General features: G+C 36.0%; 1 protein-coding gene across 43 annotated transcripts in view; it reads left to right on the top strand.

The window, feature by feature from the left end:
• PTPRD (protein tyrosine phosphatase receptor type D) overlaps positions 1 to 27,323 on the top strand; it is a 1,147,190-nt gene that overhangs the window by 711,774 nt on the left and 408,093 nt on the right. For all 43 annotated transcript variants that reach the window (XM_050328659.1, XM_050328661.1, XM_050328660.1 and 40 more), the window contains one exon: positions 4,026 to 4,069. The gene's annotated coding sequence lies outside the window, so the exon portion shown is untranslated. The remainder of the gene's footprint in view (positions 1 to 4,025; positions 4,070 to 27,323) is intronic.

Raw genomic sequence — 27,323 nt, 5'->3', positions numbered from 1 at the left:
TCTCACGAAGTGGAAAAGTCTTGGCATGTCCTACATGAAATAGGAAAACAACTGGTTGATGTAAAATACTTGCAAATATTGCACTATAAACCAATATATCCCAAGAGATTTAAGGTTTTACATGTCACCAATCAGACCACAACTTACATTACTTAATTTTCCTGGACTGGATATACTTTCTTTTAGTGTGCGTTGCTGTTGTTAATCATTTTATTGACTAAAGTTCATTCCTGTGCAGAGGATCTGTCCGATATCCATGGAGAGAAATTAAAATTTGTTCCTGCAAACACTTAAGCATCTGCTTATTTTTGCATAAGTAAGGAGCTCTTTTCAATTTTAGCAGGCTTTCTGATGTGTATAGACTTCAGTATTCATAAATGTTTCATAACATCACTGTTGAGAGAGACTGTGTTTTAAATGTGTGGTGCATTTATCTTTACTAGCCCTCACTGTAATGGCAAATTTTATTTATTCTGCAGAAATATAAAAAAAAGTGATTTGCTTGATTCCCTAATTAATACATACTATGAAAACTAAAAATATGATGCTACAGTCCTTATTTTTGACTCAGTGGAAACATTTTACTGATGTTACATGAACCAATGTGTAAAAGGTGCAAAAGACACCATAGTATTTAAATTAGCAGAACTGTAGCAGATACAGCTAATACAAGTACTAGAGAGCACACTTAGCTGAAGTGCTTCTGCGTAAGTTATTCCTTGAAGAGAAACTGCATAGTTAGGATTTTTCAATAATAAATAAAATAAAAATAACAAAGATTGATGTAAAATTTTGGAGTATCAGCTTTTATGCAGAAGATTGTCACTGAAAGCCAGTGAAAGAAAAGTGGGTTAGGAGGTCTGCTGAAGAGGACAAGGTAACTCGATGCTGAAGACAGTGACTGCCTAAAAAAAAAAAGGAAAGGGTATTTTACCAAGCATAGGAGGAAAGGAAAGTAAGGTAACACCAACCCCCTCCAAAGCCAACTAATAACTTTTAATTGGTAGTTCCACTGACTAGAAAGAGGGAGAGAATTATTGACATTTGATATCAAGAGACAGCAAAGACTGATGAATGATAGACAGAACCCGTTATATCATTTTCTTGGTAGAACTTCATAAAAAGGTAACGTCCAAAAGGCAAATTTTAACCATATCTCTTCAGCAGTTGACATCCTCAAGAAGAATTGAACCAATGTTTTAATCTGTTCTGACAAATGGAACTGAAAATTCTCCAGTAACAGAGAGACAATTCTTCATTTATCTTAATTACATTTTAGCTCCCAAGTATAATAAAAGTTGCCCATTAGATACTTTATTTATGGAATGGCAGAATATGTAATTTACTTTCTAAAAATATGTCTTTCTTCTGAACTATTTTTTAAATACACTTGTATTATTTATTGTTATGTTTTTGGAAATACATGTCCTAAATGTGCCTTAGAGCACAGTGACATTCCTTTACTCAATATATTTAACACTCAGTTGGTCACTTGCATTCAATGCTTACTGAAGGAGCTAAATCATGTATAATTTATGTCTCTTACCCTGCCAGTAGGGCTTCACTCTGACTATTCACATGTGAAAAATTACTCATTCATCTAAATATTTTCAAAATCTTCCCTTTAGGATAGGGGAAAGGAGGTATTTAGTAAGTTGACTTTTTTGTCTCTTTTATTAAAATTACTGATGAAAGGAACAGTTAGAGTAAAACCCAGTTTTTTATCTAATTTTTATCTTTATAAATGGGCACTACTACTGTTTATTTGCACACTTTACTAAAGCAACTGGAAGCATGTGACAAGAGGGTGGAAACTGACAAAATATAATATAACGAATTGTTAGAATCAGTTTAGAATATTGTTGCCTTAGCTATCTTAATAAATACAGTAAAACTACTGTAGAGACATAAAAGCAGACTATCGTCAGGATCTATGAACCAGAGCAAGATTCAAAGCCAGATTAAAATGAACAAGCAATAGAATGTTCTGTTGAGCTTGGCCTGGCACAGAAACCTCCATCAAAAAAAAAAGTAAAAAAAAAAAAAAAAAAAGTGTTGATTGCTGTAGTGTCTCTTCTTGGGCCCTGAGGCATCTGCTGCACAGAGAACAGATGCTTGGATTTGGACTATCTTCCTTTCATTTTTGTGTCTGTTGTCACAATCCCCATAAACTGAATGAAAATTGGCTTTAGCCATATCTCTTCTGTTCATTCTCCTTCTTTGGCCAGCAATGTAGGCAGAATATGGGAAAAGTCAGCATAGTGTACGTAATATCTACCCGGTATTTCCCAGTTTTGGCAAGGTTCCAGCCCAAGGTCCTGGAGGATGAGGTATATCTAAGCCAACCCTTCCTCCACTCCTGTAAGATGGGAAAATGGAAACAGGGAAGGCAGGAAGACATGATTGATCTGTGTGGTACATAAATATACAGGCATCAGAGGCCTTCTGCAGAAATGAAAGCATGCCAGTTTCGCTTCTCTGCATAGGCTTTAACATACACTGACTGGGTTCCTATAACATGACTTTAATTGTTAGAATTTGAAATGTATCGACGTTTGCTAAGGAAAACAGTAACTGTCTGCCTCTTTTTTTTGAAAATGCATGAAGTAGAGTTGTTCAGTCAAAGTATTTGATTGCTCCAGAACTGTGTTCAGCAATAGCACTATTAAAGGAGCAGCTCCCTTCTCTACCCAGGTTCTTTTGTCTAAGAAAACACTAAAAATTTTGCTAGAAAATTGAACGTGAGTGATCCTTCTGCTGGGGAAAATATAATCTAGGAGAGATTTCTAAGTAATACAAGAATCTCCCTGTGTTACTTGCAAACCCACTGTCCTAGTTTTGGTCAGAACCTGGAGGTAATTCTATACCGCCTCAATTCTGGGAGTGAGGGGAAGGGACTCTCTGGCTTCCAAGAAGGGTGTGGCTTACAGCTGAAAAATGTGGTGGCATTGTGTGCCGTTTTTCATTTTCTGGAGGTCCGGAGTGAGAATTTTTGCATGTGAATCACCATTTCTTTTGTATACTTTTGTTATTAATGCTGTTGCTGCTACTTTTTGTTTTCTAATCTCATTGCTGTTTCTAGCAAATTGTTCTTATCTCAACCCGTGATCTTAACCTTTTTTGTCTCCAGTTCTTAACTCCATCTCGCCACAGTGGGAAGGCAGAGGGTGGGGGAGGGAAGCAAGAGATCATCTGGTTTGGGAGAGTCTTGGTGGGGGCACTGAACTGGGGAGTATAATCCTAAATCACAACACCCACACAGAAGTACTTTTTCTATTTCTCTATCAGAAATTATGGAGAATAATTCTGTGATTGTCTTTCAATTAAGTAAAAACAGAATGCTGATTTTAAAATCTTCAGCTGCAGTTCAGAACACAAATTTAAACTGAAGATATTCTTCTCTATGTCTTGAACCTCATAAATCCTTTGTCATTGTTAGATCCCTTGGAAGCAAATATTTCTGCTTAATAAAAAAGTGCAACACCTTTCAAAAGCAAATTCCTCCTTAGAGCTGCCTTTAGAACTCATAGAGGGAGTCTGTGAGCTTTTTCGCCACATTAGCTGAGTATTGAATTGGGTTCTTATGTTTGCATTTTCTCAATTTGAAAATATTTATTGACTGCATGCAGAAAACCAAATATAGTGCATAATATGTTCTAAGCATCAAATCTATTAAAATTATTTCATTTCCCACAATGAAAATTAATATCCATTTCAATGCACTGAAGAACATTGAGGTTTTATATTTTCATAATTTGAAGGAAAATTCTTTTGCCTTTTGTATTATATGAATTTACTGTTACATAGACTGAAGCTTGAGAAAGCATGTGTATTTTAAATTGTATAGAACTCTTTTGTTGTTAAATATTAAGTACACAATACACAGGATGTTCTCGTCACTCGGATTCAGAATTGAAAAGTAAAGGTGAATCTTGCTTGTGAAAATTTGTAACATAAATTCTCTAACTAAATAATTTATAACTCATTTCAAAAAGTTTTATTTTGCCTCTTTCTTTTTACCTTAGGTGAGAAATTCAGTGGACAGCAGCAAAATCTACAAAGATTCAAAGTAAGATTTCACATATACTCATTTTCTAAGTGTTCATTTTCTTTTTCCAAAAAGCCTATGAATTCTTATGGTTTGGGTTTTGTGTTATAAACCACAAACTTCTTTCTACTTAATAATACTTACTGCATCTTGTACAGGGTATCCCTTGAAATTCAAGGTACAGTGTATCCTTTGAAATTCAAATTTCTTCTGGATTGGAAACAGAGTATAATTCTTGAATCAGTAGATTGTAGAATAAATACATATATATCTCCTAAGGTGCAGAAGTGAGATCAGAATTCAGATTTTGCAGTTTTAGACAAAAATAAAGTCTGACTGCTACTGTGTGATTCCCAAGTTGTGCTACGAATTAAATGGAAATTTACTAATGCATTTAATGATTAGCAACAGTTACAGAAAGGATTCTGAGCACTTCCAGACTTCTGTTTTGTGTGATATCTCACAGTAGTCTGTGCAATGAATAATACTCACCTATAAAGGCAGAGTAAGACTGGAAAGCAATACACTGATTCTTGTAAGAAAGTATTCTGCTAGTTAGAGCTGTATGAAAAAAGTGTGTCAAACTTTAAGTACTTTCTACATACTTTGTATAAGTTAATATGATGGTTAGGCACATGTGACCTGACCTATGTCTTTTTAATTAGAAAGGGAGGGTATTAATTGAAGTTGATAGTAAGAAAAAATTTAAGCTTAGTAAAGCATCACAGCAAATTTGTGATTATTTTATATATGTACAAGCAATTTGGGAATTTATAATACATTTTACATATTATATATAGTGTATACATTATAATGTATAAGAAATTTGGGCGTATTGGTCATATTTTGAAAGCTAAATTATTTCTGTGTTCAAGGGGAACCTTCAAGTGTCATACATTAACCTAATTAAGTTTAAAACATTGATAGCAGAGATGAAAAACATGGTGAAAATAATATCAAATATTTACCTACAGATATTAAGCTATTTAGAGAAGTAAAATTATGGAATTATTTGTGGAAAAAGACAGAAGAGTCCTGAGATAATCCTGTGAATGGATCATAATTTTAATGTGAAATTCAGCATGCAGGAAATACGAAGTTATACTCACTGAGAAAAACAGTCCTAGTATCACAAGCTCTCATATTCTGAAATTGGTTAATTTTCATCCAGAGTTAGATAGTTTATCTCAAAGGTAAATAAAGCAAAATATATAAAGGAAATAAAGTAAATACATAAAGTAAATAAAGCAAAAGTATATACAGAAAATAAATTGGGCAAGATGAGAAGCAGGACAAAAAGGGTGATCAAAAATAATAAGTCAGTTAATGTGTGACTACATATACTATATATGCAGTACATATATACCCACTATATGTAGCATATATATATATAGCATATATGTATGTGTATACTATATATATAATAGCTATGTATCTAGCATTCTTCAACCTGGAACAGAGATAAACCAACAAAAGACCATGCAGAGGTTTATGAAATCATGTCTGATGTGTAGAAAGCAAACGAAGAAGTCTATCGTTCATTTTTTATTCCAGTACAAAAACTGTGAGCTGAAAAGTGAAAATAACAAAGTTCAGAATAAATACAGCTTATAGAAAAGATGTAAAACATCTTCCAAAAAATTATTTGGCATATTTATTTATTTTGGGGTATTTATTCATATTTACCATAGACTCAAGGGAAAACAAAAACAAACAAACAAACAAACAAACAAACAAAAACAACAACAACAAAAAAAGTGGAATTAAAATCCCATTGAGGTGTAAATACATTAATACTCCCTCTGACTCCAGAAACTCCCTAAGGAGCAGGCATGTGGATACATGCCCTGGCAGAGTAAAACCATATATTTGTGCTGTTCTTACATTTCCCAAAATTCCATTATTAGCTACTTGATGCTTGTATTATAAAGATCCCTGGCCTTTCTTGCTTTTATGGTGTGGCTTACAGAATATGCTATCAATTGGAAAGCAACAAATAAAAATATAACTAGTGAGTTAAATAAGTTACCAGGTACATCCCTTAGCCACTTTCTTGCCTCCCTATTTTTATGCAATTTCGTCATTTATTTCATTGTCAGTCTTTTGTTAAATGACAGTGGCAATACCACAAGTCCATAAACCTTGCTGTTAGATATGAAGTTCCAACAAGATTCATCTTTGCTTAGGTAAATCATGTAGCATAAGCATAGCAAGCACAGTTTTCTGCAGCAGTCAGTGGAGGGGGCTATTCTAAGCCATATGAGACAATGAAATGTCACCATTTTCTTCTTAGATATTCCTCACTAAGATGTTTTCAGATAATAGTACAGTGGGAGAAACAGTACAGGTAAGAAAGAAAACTTACCACACTGAGAGAGGTTGTTGTAACTAGGAAAAAAATGGAACTTATGAATATGAGAGAGAAAAAATAAAAATAATAGATTAACAGGAATAAGCTACTTAGCTAAGACATCCCTCTGTGTTCAAAATTCCACTGATATTTAACTTTTGAATAGAAAAATCATTCTTTAAAGTACTGCCTAAGAAAAGTATTTAAGAACTGGGTTTATTTTTGGGGGAGACTCTTTTTCATTTGTTTGGGATTTTTTGTTGCATTATTTTTGATATGGAAAGAAGCAAATATTAAAAATCACAGTATGAAAACACTGGAAAATATGGGAGAAACTGTGCCTCCCACAGTCGCCAACACCGATCTTCTGTTATATTTTTTATTTTCCATATTGGCATTAACCAGATAAGTTTCTGCTCTTTCTGGCTTATATGTTGATAAGGGGTTGATCAGCACACACAGTACCTTGCTCTTGGACAGAGGCTCTCTGAGGACAGTGTTTATCTGCAGAGGTACTACTTAGCAGTATCACCCTTGATCAGTACAAGGCATTATTTTAAAATATTCCCTCTATCTCTCTGTCTTTTATGTTTCAAGTCAGAAAGAAATAGTGGAGACAAAAGCTGAAAGATGGTGTCTAGAGCTAATTGACTAGCATATTTAAAGTGGGTTGTGGTTGCTTAGAAACATTTATAGCCTGTAACAGAGGCCTGATTATTAAATAGTCTACAGGGCAGTGTAGTACAAGATGTTTTTACAAGTTCAAGATTCACAGTGAAAGGTGGTCTGTAGCTTAATACTAAAGGGAAATATATTTACAAATATTTTTTTATATTTTATTTTTAAGTCCAGTTAAACAACATTATTGAACAAATTTTTAGCAGTGCTTATGTCAGTGCAGTAAACTGAAACTCAGTGTCATGACAATGGTGGGCCAACTTGCTATTTATTCTTCTAGGCCCTCTGTTAATTCCAGAAGTAGTTATTTCTTCTTTGTAGCTCATCTTGAGAGTAGGCAATTTATTTAATTATAGTAAAGTGCATATTATGTAGGAAGAATCTGACTATAGAGATCAAAGGACACTGAGATGTGTAAAGTGCAGCAATCTTTTGTTATACAACAAGATTATAGCAAAAATCTGGATAGGAGGGAATACTTAAAGTCTGAACTCTGTAGAGGGTACAGCAAGTAATATATCCTACAAAGGCACTGGTATTTCTGAATCAGAAGACTTACTGAAAGTATCTAAAATAAAGTTAATCTATTACCAACTATATTTGTATGTTGAAATCTCATTATCTACTAATTTATTTTAAAAAAAACTTGAATAATACCTATGATGTCATTTGTCTTGGGATCCTTCATGACAAAAAATGGTTAGCCTTTCTAAAGCATGTCTTAAATTTCTTCACTAAGGATTAGTGAAGTCTCAGAGACTTTTGATTTCTTAAGTAGTGTATTTCTATTTCCCTGCTACACATGAAACTGTTCATACTTCTGTTGTAGAAATGAGGTCACTTAAAACATTGAGTCATGGATCTTATAAAAACTGGCAGGTTTATAGGATGTTTTTTTCTTTCCTGAATCCAACCAAAAAGTATTATGCAAAGGTAAGATGGTAAGACTTCTTTATCTGGTTGAAATCTACATTTAGACTCAGTGTTAAATAAAACATATGCTACCAGGGTGTCAAAGTAAATGTAATCATAAAAATATGATTCTCTTTTTTAGTTTTCTATCTTAAGACATTATCAATTATGAAAAATATTCAGTAGCTTACTGATCAAGACTAATCTTCTCTGGTTATTTTATAAGTTAAGATTCTGTAGAAATAGCCAGATTTCTGAGCTCTATGGACTTTTAGTGCAAGTTTCCCTTTATGTCCACTAACTGGGACTAAATCTGAAATTAAACAGGAAGATTATTTACCCATAAATTGACTAATAATAGCATCACACAAAACTCTACCATATGTAATAAAATGTTGTCACCTACATGAAGTAAACCACTAAAAACTAGAGTTGAAACTACCATCCCAACTTCCTATAAATTAAATCAATATTTATTGACATATTATATTTATAGTATTCACAAGAAAACTGTATTACTCAAGATCGTACTATGTCTTTAACAAATACTAATAGAATAAGCAACAAAGTAAATCTGGTCTTATTTCCTGTAGATTAAATCTTTTTTACTTTACAATTTAATAGAAAGCCATTAAATGAAACTATTATTGGAAAATATATACCCAGGAACTCTATTAAGGAGATTTTCAGCTAAAACCATATTACACCTCTGGACAGCAATTAAGGAAATGGGCATGACTTCTTCATCCCAATGAGTCATATGCCCTTTTTGGGTTGAAAAAAATTATTTTTTTGAAAAGGTTGGGGTTTGTTGTAAGATAACTCACTGGGACATAAAATTGTCAGAAGACATTTCAGAAAGTAGAATCAGTGTTATCATTTGATATTATTTACTTACTATTTTCACATCAAGAACTTAATTAAATAAGTTCATAGTTGTAATTTTTAATATCTATTAGAGAAATGATTGGTCTCCCAAGATTACAGCACTGGGTTATCTAGCAGTTACCAAAGAGGAAACAGTCTTCAAACAGTTTCTGTAATTTTATATAATGTGTTCATGGAGTAGCAAGAGCTCTGTCAGGGATGTTTTTGCTTATAAGGATGACATATTTGAAGATGACCAGAATAATTTGTGGGATGATGAGTAATGAGTATGTCCTACTCAGACAATTTCTTATTCTAATTCTACTGGATGAGAGTGAATAACTTATTTTTGGAGTTACTAAAAAAAAAAAAAAAAAAAAGTTGAAACAACCAGCAAAGGATATCTTTACAGTCCACATAAAAAGACCTATAGGAGTTTCTAAATGAATTACTTTACAGATAAAAGCAGAGTAAATGTTTCTGTATAAAATAAGTTGGAATTATGAGCCTTTTGGAAGAATTCTTACATTGTCTGTAATTTGAACTAACTTGACTATCCTAGAATGAAATTATAAATATACTTCTCAATGACTAATATAAGGATAATCTAATTACAATTATTGTTTTAAAATAATAGAGTAAAATTTTATAAACCTTAAAGTGTACAATAGTTTATGCCCTCTGTCTTCACCTAGGCTGTTAATAGAAATCCAGTATTGAAAAAGACCCTCTAAACTGTACCACTGTCCTACAAAAGGGATGTTATCGGTCGCTTTCCTTCAGATTCACAGGAGATGGTTTTATCAGTTGAAAATTGAGAAGGAAAGTACTTCAGACTGATATATTAAAAAGAAATAACTTGTGATTTATCACGTTAAAAATTGGTTCAAAAAGACCACTAAAAAGGCCACTAAGTCAATTGAAATATGAATAAGTACACAAGAACAAAAACAAATGGCAAGTTGTGCGCTTTCCTATGTTATTGATTAGCTCATTATACTATATTGCCTGTTGTGCATGATCATTTACATAACTGACACCTCTTCATATCTAAGTTTGCATAACGGCACCAAGAACTTGTTTCTTCAGCCATTTTAGCTCTCATTACTGAGTTCTGAATATGTGATCGTACAACCAAGGGAGCAATTGCGCTCCTTGTGCACATTTAAATTCAGTGTGAACCCTTCCCACTTGTATAGAAGTAGAATTGAAGTCATGGTGGGATGATAATTTCTCTATTTTTCCTTCAAGTAGGAATGTGTATCATTGACTGTGGTGAATATCTAGATTTGAGTTCTACCATTTATTAACTGGAAAAAAGCATGAAAATAGACCTGAGGATACCTTAGGTGGGTACCAACTGAACTTTTACTCCATTTAAGGACTGTATCAGCACCAACTCTGTAATCACGAAACAGAATCTGTAGTTTCCAGTGCTTGTGAATGAAACTGCCACTTTGCCTTTTTGTTTACAAGAGGCAAAATTAGCCAAAGCTGTGAATTTAAACATGTTTGGGACTGGTTCCATACTAGTTTTTCTTAAACCTGCCATTAATATGCTATTTTCTTTTTTGGATGCATTAAACTTGTGAGGACTGAAAAACAAATTATGGCCTAGACACCATCAATTAATGTTGCAAGTCCTGTTCTCTTGCTGTGGACACTGCATATCTTAATAACATGCTCAAACTTTTAGCTTATTGTTTCCCTTAGTTGGATGCTGCTATTGGATTATTTTTCTTATCCTGCTATAATCACATACATTAGTTCATCTGACTTCTTCTCAGCTATCAAACTGATTATTAGACTGCTTAATAATATCTTTAATACTGATTTTACTATTTACTATTCATATAGAGTTCCACTCTGTCCCAGTTTTGTGTGAAATAAAATGTTCACTGAAGCAAGAAAGCTGTGATTCAAGAGAAGTACATCACTAAATATTTCTCCATAACCATTAAACAGTGTCTGTTTGATGTAGGAGAGCCCTACAATAGGAAACCAAGCAACAAGAGAAGACTTACTCACTCTTTTTAAGGTTCTATATGTGTTCTGGACAATAAGACATGACATCTAATTAACTTAAGAAGAGGGCAGGAAGTTATGTAGGATCATTCATAGAGTGTATTCTGAAGAGCTGTAAACACAAAAAGTTAATGAGCTACTAATATAGATCAGTTTAAATGTTTTCAGAAGAAGCAAGGAAGTATTTAAATGGGCCTTGAAGACACTCCAGTCAAGGTGTTTCACAATTTTATATCTGCAAAAAACTGTATGAAGTGCTCTATGGCGAGGTGGGGGAGGGAAGGGGAGTTGATTTTTATTGAAAAAAATTCACTACTAGGTCCACTATTTGACAATCCAATGTGCCATTTCATCTCATGAATCTCTACCCCTACATTCCTTCCCTAAACACGTTTTCGAGTATCTTACTGCAAGACAGCTCAAACACATCCCTTTGTTTGGATAAGGATTAGTTATCCTAGAGATGGCATAACTCAGACAAGGCAGAATTTCCTTCAAGCTGCAATTTTGTGTCGATATTTTTTGCTCACTATGACACAGATATGTGGACTAAAAAAAAATTTAAGTGGATACATGAATGAAAGCATCTTTAACACAATTAGGAAAATGGAGACCTTCTCTCTCTTCAGCATAGACTAAAAGGTACTGGTTTGTTACACTTATTAAAATACAGGCTGAGAGGCTAATAAATCCATTACAAATACATTAAATAAATACACTTTTTATAAATGCATCTAGGAGATCAACATCACTTAGGAAAAACTAATTTCTGAGATATAATCTTGAAGTAGAGATCAACTGATCAAATTCAAAGAACAAAACTTAGTAGATATTTGTTTTAGTATTTGCATTTTCCTTTTTAACTGTCAGAAGTGTGAAATCCTGGAACAGTCGCACAAATAGTTAAGGGGAGGAGGTAACACAGTTTCAAGACAGACGTCAATAAAACTTTCTGTGACTTCATGATAGGATAAGGGACATTCAGGCTGCTGGTGTGAAACTTCAGGAACTGGGTTTGCTCCAGAGGGATGAAAGGAAGACAGTTGCTTGTCTCATATCTAGCATTATTTCAGAATTAATTAACTAGAATTTTGAGGTGCTATGCTGTATTGATCTCATCCTCTTTGGTTTAACTGTTTGTGAGGAGAAGTCAGAGGGGCACTAACCTCTGCATCTCTCGTGCTGCACAGATTAGCTTTGAGGCTCAAAGGTATTAGCCTTGTAGTAAACCAACACTGAATAACCAAAGCAGCAGTGATTTCATGATGTCATGATTGTTCTCCTGATGCCACTCAGGACCACATCCTGTTTAGCAGCTGGAATTATGAACCACAGGAAGAAAAAGTGAACCAGATTTAATACACATTTACAAACAACTTTTTTCTGTCATTACCTATGCCTTCCGTTTCTTTCTTTTTTTCTGCTACCTTTTCATTACTTACTCTGTTTCAGAACACACACATCTCCTTATCACAGAAATCCTGTATTTCTTTCTTTAATGGTAGTAAGACTAATATTTTTCTTCTGTTGCCCACGGAATTTCTTTTTCACTTGGTTTCTGCTAGTCATTTTGAAATGTAGGTTATGTACTGGTCTGTGTAGGAAAGTGGTTAGGCATTAAATTCATTATATTTGACTCAAGTTATTTTGTTTTAGGTTTTAAATTAGCAAGAGGGTATCACTGTCAAGCATTATCTCTGGTTCTCATTATGATTTTACATTTCAGCTAAAGGCTTCTACTTACATACCCATGGAAAACAAAGGAGCAATTTACAACTGTGTTTAGAAGAAAGGCAGTCACTCATTTCTGAACAAAAGCACACCCTTCAATTCCTAAGAAATCACAATTCTAATATTACCAATAGGAGGGCTGTATAGGCCTAATATGGTTATCATCCACACAGAATTTGTAGGAGTACATCTGCAGTAGTGTTACATTATAAATTGGGCATGTCCTCCTGTCAAATGGAATACTTCCTGTGCTCTGAATTATATTCTATAATCACTAATTCTAGTGTACCAGAAAGACTTTCTTGAAGTTAAAGGAATACTGTATTGTTTGAATCAATCACTAGAAGACTTATCAAAATATATCTGAGAGCAATGTGTGTGCCTAATTTACAATTATACACATAAATTCTAAACTCAGTGGACTAGGCTCGCTTTTTATTTTTTTTTAGTTCAACGTGGATGTCAAGTGGATTTTCTGTAAAATATTTTCCATAAAAGACGCGTTCAATACTTCATGGTTTTCTTCCCACACTTTGCACTATTTTAAAAACATTTAGCAATAAGAATTTTGTATAATAGTTTATTCAAATCTTCCAAATTCTCAGTGAGCGTAACTGTAGTACAAGGGTTTAAGGAAACAATATCCTTATTTTTATTTAACAATATCTTAATTCTTTAATTCAAAGAATTACTTTGAATGTATAAGAATTATATTGAGTGTCTTAGCTTCATCACAGGTATTCCACCTCACAGGCACACGCTGTTTTAGAAAAGAGGATGCAAGACTGTGGTAGAAATAATCCTTTAAATTTAGTTATAGTAGCTGAATGTTAGATATATGCCAGTGTTGATGTAAATTAATAAACACCTTGAATGTCAGTGGTTATCATGAAAAACATGAAAAGATCATGAAAAACACCTCTTTCTTGATAGAGGTCAAGTCACTCATAATTAAATAAACAATTTTTTCACAGTGAAACACAAAAAAAAGATGTTGGCATGTTTACAGTGTCCAGTGGGTCACAGTGCCAGAGATGCCTGCACTGGCAGAAACATCCACCAGGAAGTCCATGGGGCACAGTGCAGAGACATACGGGTGAATTTGCTTGGCTCTAGAAGCAGAATACCATGTTCATGCAGCATTGCCCCTGAGCTATTGAGCTCTGAAAAGTGCCAGGGCTTGTTATCTTACAGACTGTGCCTTGCTAGCAGAGGCATACTGCTTCTAGATGAGAGCTGGCTTCTGTGCAGCTCCCATGCTCCCTGGTGCTGCTACAATCACATTAGGATGAGTGAAGTGGATGCAGGTGTCTTCATTGCTACAGTCTGGGCAGTTCAGTTCTTATAGGGGAAAACGTTCCCTATGCAAGTGATTAATAAATGCTACACCACAGTAGAAATGATATCTCATCATTGCATTAAAATGATCATTGGCATTTGCTACAGATACCAAATGAAATAAGCACTGAAATTGTAATAGCCTTAAATGATGTATAACAAATTTTGGGGCTTTGAGTTTTTCCCATGCTTACAAACAGTTGAATATTTTGTAGAACTAGATGGAATTTAAAAATTGCATAGGATTTTCTTATTCATAGGTATGTGGATGATATTTCCTGCCAAACAATCTATTTTAAAAATTATAATGTAATTTTTAAAAATAATTCTTTTTCAGAATTAAAATATTTATCACATGTTTTCATTAAATTTGGTCATTCATATCAGCATTGTGTCACATAACTGAGCTGCAGAAAGTAATTTCATCTCCTAAAGAAATTGTTTCTCTGATTATTCAGCACTAACTACTCTCAATTTCCAGATAGGTATTTTCCATCTCAGAGTGTATCAAGATACTATTAATTTCTAGGATTACATACCATCTTATTACTGCTGCTGTTATTTCAAAATACTTAATAAAATAAAAGAATTCAGCACATTTTGAAGATTAAATATAAAAAATGTCCAAGAATATTTTCCCCAAACTAAGTCAGGAATTTTGCTTCAAAGCATGTTTGTAAAGTAGTTATTGTTATTCAAGCAGTACATCAAGAAACCTCTTATATTTGAAAGTAGAAAACCAAGATATGACTGGAGTCTGAACTCAGAAAAGAAATTATCTATCTTCCACAAAAACATTCTTGTATTTTCCAAATAATATTTTAACTCACCTATGTGTATATCTGGTAGAGTATACACAAAGAAGTTAATATTTTTTTTGTTTAGAAGTTGGGATTGGCATATTTCTTAAACTGCTCTTGCCTGAAAGACTAGATTGTTGCCACAGATCTATCTTGAAATGGATGGCAAGAGGAGGAGGATAAAAATATGGGGTTTTACATTCTCCACTACATTCACTTAGACAGCCGATGGGAACTACTAGATAATTATTCAGTATTGTTTTTTATCTGTAGACCATTCCAATACTAACTCTTCTAATTACCTCTGTGGTGATCAGAAAGTCATAAGAAGTCTGGGGTCTGCATCTACTACCTATTAAATACGTGTGTGTGTGTGTGTGTGTGTACACATACTGTGAGTTCTCTGTACTGCAAATAGTTACATATGATTTTTTGTTGTTGTCGTTGCTGCTTCATAATCTATTCTTGTTCAAAATCAATGTCGAGGGAAAAGTGTGGTTCATACTGGATACTCAAGATTTCATTTTAGGCATGAACTTTAGCTCCACTCACTAGCTGGCCTTTAAAGGGCAAGAAAAATACCCAAAAAGTGAAAAATGATGCATTTGTATTCCTTTAAAACAAACAGAATTACATTCTTAAAATCAAAGGTCATTTCTCTTTCTAGCAGTCTTTCAGCTTTTCTACTTTTGGTTCCTTAAAAACCAAGGAGTTATATTCCATTACTTACTCTTTCATTAGAGGCAGTAATGTTCTGAGCCTTTATGTAGTATATATATCATTAAGACATGGAACTGTGTTCTTTATTTTTTCTGGGATTGACAAAGTGAAAAACTTGCAGCAGAAATAATTTTATGTCAAATTAAAACCTAGTTAATGCATTAAAACCAATAGGACATGATGTTTTGTTTAAACCAACAACTTTTTCTAATGAATAATATTTTCTTCCAATATTTTTCTTCCAAGTTCCTTTTAAAGAGAAAAGGGAGAAGGAACAAAATAAAGAAAAGAACCACATCACAAGTAAAAAAAAAAAAAAAAAAAAAAAAAAGATTTAGTATCATATAATTACAGCAAATTCAAAACAATCAGCACTTATTGCAAGTACAGGCTTATTCCTAGTATTCAGTCAGCCCCATATGTTCTAAAGCCTACCACAGAATCATAGAAAATGTAGGTTTGAAAAACCTCCATGATCATTTAGTCCAACCATTAACCCAGTACTCACACTACCCATAAAACATGCCCCTTATTGTCACATCTACATGCCTTTTATGCATCTTCAGGGATGAAGACTCTACTGATTCCCTGGACAACCGTTCCAATGCTTGACAACCCTTTTTGTGAAGAAATTTTTCCTAATATCCACACTAAACCATCCTTGAGAGAACTTGAGGCCATTTGCTGTATCACTTGTTACTTGTGAGAAGAGGCCAACCCCCACCTCCCTACAATGCCTTTAGGCAGCTATAGAGAGTGATAAGGTTTACCCTGAAGCTCCTTTTCTCCATGCTAAGCAAATCCAGCTCCCTCAGGTGCCCCCCACAGGATTTGTGCTCCAGGCCCTTCTGCAGCTTGGATGCCCTTCTCTGGACACAGTCCAGCACCTCAAGGAATTTCTTGTAGTGAGAAAACTAGACACAATACTTGAGGTGCAGCCTCACCAGTGCCAAGTACAAAGGGCCAGTCACTGCCCTGATCCTGCTGGTCTCACTAGTTCTAATTCAAGGCTGGATGGCATTGGCCTTCTTTCCCACATGGACACACTGCTGGCTCATGTTCAGCCACAGTTGACCCACATGCCCTTTTCCACTGGGCAAGTTTTCAGACACACTGGCCCAAGCCTTTAGCACTATCAGGGCTTGTTGTGACCCAAAGGAAGGACCCAGCACTTGGTCTTGTTGAATCTGTTGAATGTGAGTTCTCTCAGGAATGGTATGGAAAGCCTTGTTACCCTGGACATGAAGAGGGTTGAAGCACACAACATCCTTTTCACCTCAGCCTTCCCCAGAAAGTGTTCCAGCCATACCACGCAAGTTGCAGAAGGTGAAAGCAGTGATTGGGGGATTGAAGAACTGTCCTCTGTAGGAGAAGGCTGGCTTAGAGACCGTTTAAGGAACCTGAAGTTGCACAAATCCATGGGACCTGAGGAGATACATCTACAGGTCCTGAGGGAACTTGTCAAGGAAGCAGGTACGCCACTATCCATCATATTTGAGAAATCACAGCAGTGCAGTGAAGTTCCCACTGACTGGAAAAGTTGAAACATGACCCCCACTTTTAAAAATGGAAATAAGAAAGATCCATGGAACTACAGGTCGGTCAGTCTCACCTCAGTGCTTGGTAAGATCATGGAGTAGCTTCTTATGGAAACTATGCTAAGGTACATGGTAAATAAGGAGGTGATTGAACCAACATGGCTTCTTTAAAGGAAAATCATACCTAACAAATTTAGTGGCCTTCTGTGATGGTTTACAGCAATTGTGGACACGGGAAGAATAACAGAATTCATCTAACTGGACAACTGCAAAGCATTTGATACTGCCCTGCACATCATCTTTGTCTCTAAACTGGATTTGACACATAGACTGCTTGGTGGATAAAAAATTGGCTGGATGGTCAATTTGAAGAGTTGCAGACAACAGCTCGATGTCCAGCTGGAGAGCAGTGATGATTGGTGTTCCTCAATAGTCAGTATTGGGACCAGCACTTTTTAACATCTTTATCTTGACATGGACAGTGGGTTTGAGCACACCCTCAGCAAGTTTGCCAATGGCATCAATCTGTATGGTGAGGTTGGCATGCTGGAGGGCAAGGGTGCCATTCAGAGGGACCTTAACAGGCCTGAGAGATGGGCCTGTGCAAACATGAAGTTCAATGAGGCCAAGTGAAAGGTCCTGTACCTGGGTCAGGACAACCCCAAGCACAAATACAGTTTGTGCTTGGGCTGAGAATGGAACAAGAACAGCCCTGGGAAAAAGGATAGTGGAGTGTTTGTGGATTAGAAGGTCAGTATGAGCCAACAGTGTGAGTTCACATCCCAGAAAGCCAACTACATCCTGAGTTGCATCAAAAGAGGCATGACAAGCAAGCTGAGGGAGGTGATTCTCTTCTTTACTATGTTCCTGTGAGACCTCACCTGGAGTACTGCTCCTGGAGTACAGCTCTGAACCCTACAACACAAGATGTTACCTGTTAGAAAAAGTCCAGAAGAGAGACACTAATATGGTCACAGAGCTAGAACACCTCTCCTATGCAGAAAGGCTGAGAGTTGAGGCTGTTCAGCCTGGAAAAGAAAAGGCTCTGGGGAGACCTTCCAGGAGCCTTCCAGTACCTACAAGGGGCCTATAAGAAAGATGGAGGGGGACTTTTCACAAGAGCATATAGTGATAGAACAAGGGTGAGTGGCCTCAAGCTGAAGAGAGTAGATTTAGATTAGATCTTTGGAAGAAATTCTTTACTCTGAGAATGGTTTTGTACTGCAACAGCTTGTGAGATATTGTGGACTCCCCATATCTGGAAGTGTTCAAGATCAGGTTGCATGGGACTCTGAATAAGCTGCTCTAGTGGAAGGTGTCCCTGCCCACTGCAGAGGTTTTAGAACTACATGTTTTTAAGGTTCTTTCCAACTCTAACCATTCTATGATTCCAACTTCATACAACTGGTCCTGATCCATTGATTCAGCTTCTCCATGTTCCTCTGTAGACCATTACAATCCTCCAATGGATCAGCACTCCTATTAGCTGCCCACTGCATTCGCCATCACACTCTGGGCCTGGCCATCAAGTCAATTTTTACCCAGTAAGGAGTACACCAGCCCAAACCATATGCATCCAGCTTCTCCAAGAGACTGTTCTGGGAAACAATGTCAAAGGCTTTACTAAAGTCCAGGTAAACATCCAGCCTTTCCCTCATCCATAAGGTGACTAACTCTGTCATAAAAGAACATGTTGGTCAAGCAGGACTTACCTTTCACAAACCTCTGCTGGCTGGGCCTGATCCCCTGGTTGTTCTGTATTTGTCACATGATGACATTTAGGATTATCTGTTCCATGATCTTCACTGTCATGGAACAAGTTCAGACTGACAAGCCTGTAGTTCTCTTCATCTTCCTTCTGGTCCTTCTTGTAGACTGGCATTACATTTGCCATCTTCCTATCAACTGGGACCATCTCAGTTAGCCAGAACTGCTCTCATGTATTTGTTCACATATGCCCAGTGCACCTATGTAGCTCGTTTCACTGAAATAAAATGCAGCGAATGTGTCCCAGACTTCAAAAGGGTTTCATTGTGTAGATAAACAGAGGGAATAAGAATAACCATTTGGTAGTCATCAGTTTCAGCTGAAGCTGCACTTAAGGATCATGGCAGAAGATGAAGGAATAACAGTGATTACCTTGAAACTTTTAATCCTGCTGGTTTTTTCCTTGTGTAGGTAGCTATAGCTGTGCAATGTCTCACTGTCCCCTGGTGCAGAAGTTTTTATTAGTTCTCAGTTCCCTCTGTCTCTTTTCCACTGATTGCATTTCTAGAGGAACTTTATTCAAAAACTTCCATTACAGAAATCTTTGAAAGGAGTACATACTAGTTCTTATTATAACTAAATAAATTGGTAGATTTCTACCTTTCATATAGAGATTTTAGGTGTTTCAGATCCAATTGTGTCTATTCATGCTTGTTAAGCATAGAGGCTTTGATTTATGTGTTCAAAAGTCCTGTCAAACTCGGTCCCCATCTCTAGCATAGCTATTCTGGTCCAGTTTCTCCTGTTCCAAACTTTGATAAAATGCAAACTCCCTGCAGAAGAGGAGAGTAGAGAGAAGACAAGTTTTTAATTACTGAAATAGTAAAACCAGAATTTCAGTGTTTGGTTCCTTTTTGCTAGACTTTGGAAAAGAACAGAGGATATGCCACACAGAATTTAAGTATTTTGTTCCTTGACCCATTCCTCTAAACACTGACACACATAATAATGGTTAAAAAACTCTTTCAGTAGAAGAGTTATCTAACATTAACTTTGGTCCCATGTTTGTATCTGTCAATATACTCATTGTACTCAAATTATATTATTGTGCAAATTTTTTCAGAATTAAATGCACAAATGAAAAAAAAACTATTACACACCATATTACTCTCAGTAATTATCAGCATTTATATTAATACTGAGATTTGCAGAAAATACTTCCATTGTACTTATCTTAATCCCAAATTACCTTTTTAATGAGGGAGGAAAAAAGGGTATAAATTACTTCCAGTATGTTTGTTTAGCCTCCTGAATTTGCTATTTGCAGACATATTGTAATATGAGAATATTGCAATGTTAAGGGTTCTATTTTCCTCCTTGTAAATACTATTAAAATAGACCTGAGGATAAACTGTGGAGATTCAAGAGTGGAATAAAAATATATGGTATTTACTGATGTTAATACGCTGTTACAAGGTTTTCTGCTCCACAAGGTTCCATTTAATTACAATAGGAAAACATATTGGAACAAGCTGTTAATCAGAGATATAAAGGTGCTTTTACAGCAACACTTTGAAGTTTAGACATCATACAAACTTTTTTATTATTCTTTCTTCTAGATAAAGAAGAAGAAAAGAGGTGCAAAGTCAAAATATTGCTCACTCACTATGAAATACTGTAATTTCTTTTCATGCATTATTGTAAAAATAGCAGTTCATTTATTTTTGTAATCTTTGTTAACATATGCAAATCACATATAGAATGTAACATTTCTGACTGAGAGTTGGTTTGTTGGTTGTTGTTATTTACTGTGTTCAACAATTCTGAATTTTAGTGGCATGTTGGCATATTGGTAGGCAACTGGAGAGTGTGAAAACAGAATTCGCTGGCCAAAGTCTGAGCAGATTTGTGACCTAGTGCCGATCGTTAGAGACATCTGAGTACATTTAATAGTCTTGTCCTTCTCCAGCTATATTGTTACAGGCTAGGGGCATTCCCTGAGCAAAAATCTCAGGGATCTCAAGGATCTAGAACCAGAGTACCTTCATGTCAATTGCACTGTGATGCTGAATACAAGTGACCAAGCAGCGGAAGAACAGTGCTGCACTAAACGATGGAACAGACAGATTTGCATTAAGACCAGGAGACAAAACCGCAGGCACTCTGTGGAAAAAAAGCTGATGTATTAGATGAACCACTGCTCGTGGTTTATTCAGAAGATCCATAGTTGCCAGTCCAGCATCTTGTTATGGAGAAGGGTCATGTACATTAAAGGTTTAGACTGGGGGAATAAACTTCTTTTCAGTAAGTTAAGAAGATTTGAAAGGAAGTCAGAATTTATTTTAATGCTTGTTAATGAATGTTTTATATAATACATAATATACAATAATTCAGTTTTTCTTCTGTATACAAAGAAAGGTATTGAGATCCTTAACTGATATGGAAAAAGAAGGGATTATGTTATGGAGAAGGTTAAAGACACAGCAGTGCACCCATCACACAATAATTGGTTTTGTAGGTGGACTGAGAAACTTGTATATGAATAAAATTTATGGCAAGTAGGGTCTGTAATTGCCAACAACAATATTTTTGTTCCTTCACACTTTTTCAGGAACCTGCATCCATCTGATAATCCTCTATAAATTGTTTCATCTCCTTGAGAGTTCTCTTGTTGCAGCTTTGATCTGGGACCTAGTTCAATTTTTTGCTGTATGTTTTTACCATGTGATAGGTTGCTGTTTGCCATTGAAACATCAAACTAGCACTCATTTTAGTGTTTGAGCAAACTGAATAATTTTCCATTTTACACTCCACAAAGTAGAATTTAATTTGAAGCAAGGTTTCTTCAGTTTTGATTGTGCATAACATACTAATATGCATAAAATTACCATGGAGGAATTTTTGCTATGCAATGTTAATGAATAATTATGTGAATTTTCCTAACACACTTTATTTAGCCATAAAACTCCTCATTAATGACCAAAGAACTGCACAACTATATATGCTGCACAACTATACACCCACGCTTAACTTTTTCTTGTGAGGAGGGGGAAAGGGGTTGGGTTTTTTTGGTTGGTTGGTTGGTTGGTTTGGTTTTGGTTTGTTTTTGGTGGTAGTGTTTTTAGATGAATGAATAATTACACATTTGGTCTTTTTGGACTATACAAAATCTAAGTTTCTGATTCATTTAAGTTCTCTCTCTTCTGAAGTAACAACTTGTAGAGAAAAATTCAGGATAAAAAGTGGTGCTAGAGAAAGTTGATTTGTTTTTAAAGCATTTATTTTAAATACTTCAATAAATATTTTTTTTTAAATAAATGCAAAGTAGTATGTCCTTAGGTACAGATGACAGTTTTTTCACATTGTTATAAAACATTCATTCTAAATAAAATAATTGAGAGAAGTAACTTTTTCTCCTCATGATTCCATGACCATTTTAAATAAATTTTAAAAGATTTTTCCCAGAAAACTCATAAATTCTACATGTTTTTAAGCAACCACTCCTTCATCTCATGCATACTTTGTTAGGTTAGAACAAAAACATTTGTTGAATTCTTTACAGGGAATGGGGTTCTAGTGATTAGACCAGCTTTTTTCTAAAAATTGCTACAAGTTTGTCATGAGCAAACTGACAGCTTTGACAAGGTACCTTCACAGACTGCTCTGTGACAAAAAATCTCTCACTTCAGAGAAGACTATCAGATAAGAAAAGTCAGATATATCAATAATTAAACTTTACTACACTAAGATTTTCTTACTTAAAAAAATGATAATATAGATTTTTATTTTCTCTCTCTTTCTTTTTTCCCCAAATATCAAATATATCAAGAAATTAGCAGTACAACACACTGAAGATTACCCTACTTCTCTTTCTTTTCGTGTGTCCAAAAATATCTGCAAAACGATACTTGTAAATTAGTGTCCTCTACCTTTGAGGCAATCTTAAGAGATTGCACAAGGACTTAACTTCCAAACCACTGCACAGCCTCCAGCACAGATTATAAAATATGTTGTGATTATGGTTCCGATAGTTGGCTCTTGCATGCTGAAGGCCCACCTTTTAATTGCTGTTCTAAAGGATGCATAAAGGAATTAGTAATGAAATAGCAAACTATTCTAGCATATAATGCTATGGCCCGTACACAATAATGAGTATAGCAGCTGGCAGACAGTGCAAATGACATTAGAAATTAGAACATTTTGGCTTTTTTTTTGGCCTGATGTAGAAAAAAACTTCAATACAAAAGGAATTCTTCAATGCTTAAACACAAACTTACATAAGCATCTAAAAGCAGACACACTACAAGTCCATACACACATATTTTGCATTGACATTATTTCTTCAGTAAATTTATTCACCAGAATATCTTTTCTTTTGCTTAATGAAAGATGTATCATCCTTGTACTTTTTATCAAATACATGAGCTGTTCACTTTAATTTTAACTCAGGATAAATTTTTCAGGCATAGATATTTTCATTCTGATTTATACCATTTACTCTTCATGCTATACCTTTCTACAAAATCTTTTTCCTTTATGAAGTGTTGTTTTGCAAAAGGATGGGACTCACTCATTGCTTATAAAACTTACTTATCATAGTATAGAAGAAATATCTAAAGAACTAGTTGAAAAAATGTAAGGAAAAAAGGGTGTAAAATTATAATACAGTTCCTTAAAAGTTTTCTTCAGAATAAGAACAATTTTATTTTTAAATGCTTATTTAAAAAAGAGACATTGGTGCACAGTGATGCTAACGGAAGTAAAGGCCCATTTTGCAGGGTAAACCTAAACAACATTTAAAAGAAAACCAAGCTGAAAAAGAAAACACAGATAACAAGTAATTGGTTAAAAAAAAAAAAATTAACATTTTTTCCTATTACAAGACCTTGGGGTAATGGGAAGGTCCATGAGACATCATCAATACATTTCTCCCCTCTGGTAGTGCTGTACAATCAAAACAAAACAGCTTTTACCAAGAGATTTAGATTTAATGTAGTAAGGATGTGGGTCCATTGCAGCTGGTGGTGTGCTTAATTACTTGCGTTAGTGTGAAGTGTGGAGTCATCTAAAGATACTACTGCTTCAAAAATTGTTGTTCTGTTTTATAGGTGTTATAATGCACTATACAGAAAGAGAGAATATGGCCCACAGCCAATCAAGACGGGAAAAATAAAATTATAAAATCATAGAATAGTTTGTGTTGGAAGGGACCTTCAAAGATTAATTAGTTCCAAGCCTCTTGCCATGGACAGGAACATCTTTCACTAGATTAGGTTGCTTGATTCCCCATCCAACCTTGTCTTGAACACTTCAGTGACTGGGTGTCCACAGTTTCTCTGGACAACATTTCTAGCCTGTTGACACCTGCAAGACTCCAAATCTCAAGCCACGAGCTCACCAAAGGGTTTTACCTTAAAAATATACAAGATTCCAACTATATCAGCCCTCCAGACATATTAGAAGAGTGTTTGGTTCTTTTAACACCTTGAGAGAGAATGCAAAGGAGAAGATGCTGCACATGTTTTCTCATCTCTACTTTTACTGGTAAACTTTAGGAAATAAGAGAACTTGGCAAAAGTTTTAAGGGTAACATACAACCAAAAGAAATCACTTAACAACAAAAAAACATTCACAAAGCATTGACTCAGTACATGCTAACCCATACAATTTAGCAAAATGTAATCCATCTGGCCCTAAAGTACCCAAAATATTAAGACAGGAGATTAGAAGAAGAAGAAAAGCAAGAGAGAGAAAAGGATAAATATAGCTACCATTCCTGGATCCAGTGTAGGTCCAGCTACACAAGTCTAGAAAATGGACGGTTCAAATGTGTGGAGATCACGTGTCTTTGGGTTTATCTGCTCTAGCCCCCTCTGGCCACCCCTCCCAGGCAGAATGTCCACCCCACTGGCTACTCTAGAGCTCCAGAGCAGGGTGAGGGTTGCTGTTCCCACTGTGTCCCCCAGTCTAAGGCTGGTTTAGGGGCTCAAGGGTGCATGGTGTCGACACTGCTTACACTGTCCAGGGACTGACAGCTTCTGTGGGGTTGCTACAGGACAATCACAGGGGCTTGGGAATGGGATAGGGCATTACCTCACTGTCATGAAATTTGACTTGTCCCTCCCTACCCAGAGCCCCCTCCCAAGTTGGTCCGAGCCAATAATTAATATGATAATCCAGCATCTCACACCACCCTCACTGTAATAAATTTCTTTCTTATTTTCTAATCTAAAGCCAGTTTCCTTCAGTTTAAAGCCATTGCCCCATCCTGTTACCATAAGCCTTGGTAGAAAAGGTTTCCCCATCTTTCTTAGAATCACAGAATCATAAAGGTTGGAAAAGACCTCCAAGGTCATCAAGCCCAATCTTTGACAGGTCACTGCCTTGCCAAGACCACAGTACTAAGTGCCATGTCCAGTCATTTCTTAAACATCTCCAGTAACAGTGAGTCCACCACCTCCCTGGGTAGTTTAGTCCAGTGCTTGATGACTCTTTTGATAAAGAAAATTTGAAGCCATTTCCTCTCATCCTTGTTACCTAGGATGAGAGACCACCCCACACACAGCTACAACATCCTTTCAAGTAGTTATAGAGTGAGGTCTCCCCTGAGCCTCCCTCTCCCCAGGCTAATTATGAACTCCAGAGCTTCCCCAGGCTTAATTATAATTCTCCAGAGCTTCTTCTAAGCTTCTTTACTTACTGAAAGGTCATCATAGGGCTTTCCCAGTGCCTTTTCTTCTATAACCATAATTGTTGAGCTTTTCTTCACAAAAGAGCTGTTCCAGCCCTTTGATCATATTTGTGGGCACTATCTAACTGATTCATGTCTTTTGCTGGGAACACCAGAGCTAGATCCAGTACTCCAGGTGGCATCTCACTAGAGCAGAGTAGAGGGGCATAATCACCTCCCTCAATCTGCTGGCCATGCTTCTTTTGATGAAGTCTAGAATACAAAGGCCTTTCTGGGTGCAAGTGCATATTGCTGGTTTATATTTAATTTTTTATCTACTAATATCCCCAATTTTATGTCTGCAGTACTGTTCACCTCCCAGTCTGTAATGCTACTGTTCATTGCCCTGGCCCAGGTGCAGGGCTTTGAACTTGACTTTGTCAAACTTTCTGAAGTATTATATCTGTCCATTTATCTAGCCTTTCAAAATCCCTCTGGATGGCATCCCTTCCCTCTAGCATATCAACTGTACTGTTCAACTTGGTGTCTGTGGTTGGTTGACCTTGTCTGGATGCCACATGCCCACCAAGACTCCCCTCCTCATCAGGATACAGAGAAAGTACAATTAAAAAAACCCTTGTGGATCAAGATAAAGAAAGTTTAAAAAGACAAAAGAAAATAAAAGGTTCTATTCCCTACTTCCCATAAGCAGATGATGCTCAAACATTTCCTGGGAAGCAGGGCTTCAGCATGCTTACTGGTTGCTCTGGAAGCAAAGAACATAAATAACAAATCCACCTCCTCACCCTGTATTTCCCCCTTCCACAATTTTTTTTTTGACCTCTTATTGCTAAGCAGACATCATATGGTGTGACATTTCCCTTTAGTCAGTTTGGGTCAGCTGTCCTGGCTATGCCACCTCCAAAGATCCAGCCTACTGTTGGGTAGGAGCGGGAGAATGTTGGAGAGACAACGCGGATGCTGTGACAGCACTGTTCAGCAGTAGCCAAAACACTGATGTGTTATCAACACCCTTGTAGTTACCATCACAAAGCACAGTGCTCTGAGCGCTGCTATGGGGAAAATGAACTTCATCTCAACCAGACTCAATACCGTGTCATTTGCAAACTTGCTGAGGTTGCACTCCATTCCACTGCGTATTTCATCAAAAGAGATGCTGAACAGTATCAGTCTCAATACAGACCCCTGAAATACATGACTTATTACTGATTTCCTCTAGAACACTGCTGTTGACTGCAGTTCTTACCATGCAGACATTCATGTAATCCTTTTTCCACTTAACAGTGCATCCATGTCCAGTAAACCCGTGTCTTTCCAATTAAGCAGCAAGAGTGTTGTGGGGAACCATGTCAAAGGCCTTATGGAAATTGAAACAAATCACATCAGTTGCTTTTCTCATCCTTATCCGGTACAGTCGTACCACTGTAGAAGACCATCAAATTAGGCACCATTTGCCCTTGGTGAAGTCATGCTGGCTGTCTGTAAGATCTTCCTGTCTTCCATATGGCTTGAAATAGATGCCAAGAGAATCTGTTCCATGACTGTACTGGACCTGAGGTAAGACTAACTGATTGGTAGCCTTTAACAAGATATCCTTTGTTGGTTTGGTCTCTAATTTTCACCCATAAGCTCTAGACCTGTCTAGGGCTCGTTTTCAAGGGCAAGCAGCTTTTTTCCGTGTAGGTTACTAAATCCTTTTTGTTTACATAGAGGTTAACCTAGAAGACTTGGGTCGCAAGATTAGCCATAGATTTTCAGAAATATTTATTAACATCTACATTTCTAAAATTTACATGTGAATTGCCCAGAATGGTCTTTTTACCACTTTCATGGAAGAAGCTGGTAAGGTGTCATGGAAGAGTAGTTAAACCACTTAAAAAAATCCCTATCAAAAGCATTGGCAAAAAGCAGGTTTCAG

Source organism: Myiozetetes cayanensis, unplaced genomic scaffold (assembly GCF_022539395.1).
Source record: "Myiozetetes cayanensis isolate MyiCay16 unplaced genomic scaffold, myiCay2020 scf4, whole genome shotgun sequence".
Lineage (NCBI taxonomy): Eukaryota > Metazoa > Chordata > Aves > Passeriformes > Tyrannidae > Myiozetetes > Myiozetetes cayanensis.
Note: the sequence above shows the minus strand (reverse complement) of the source record. Positions and strands in the feature narration are given on the sequence as shown.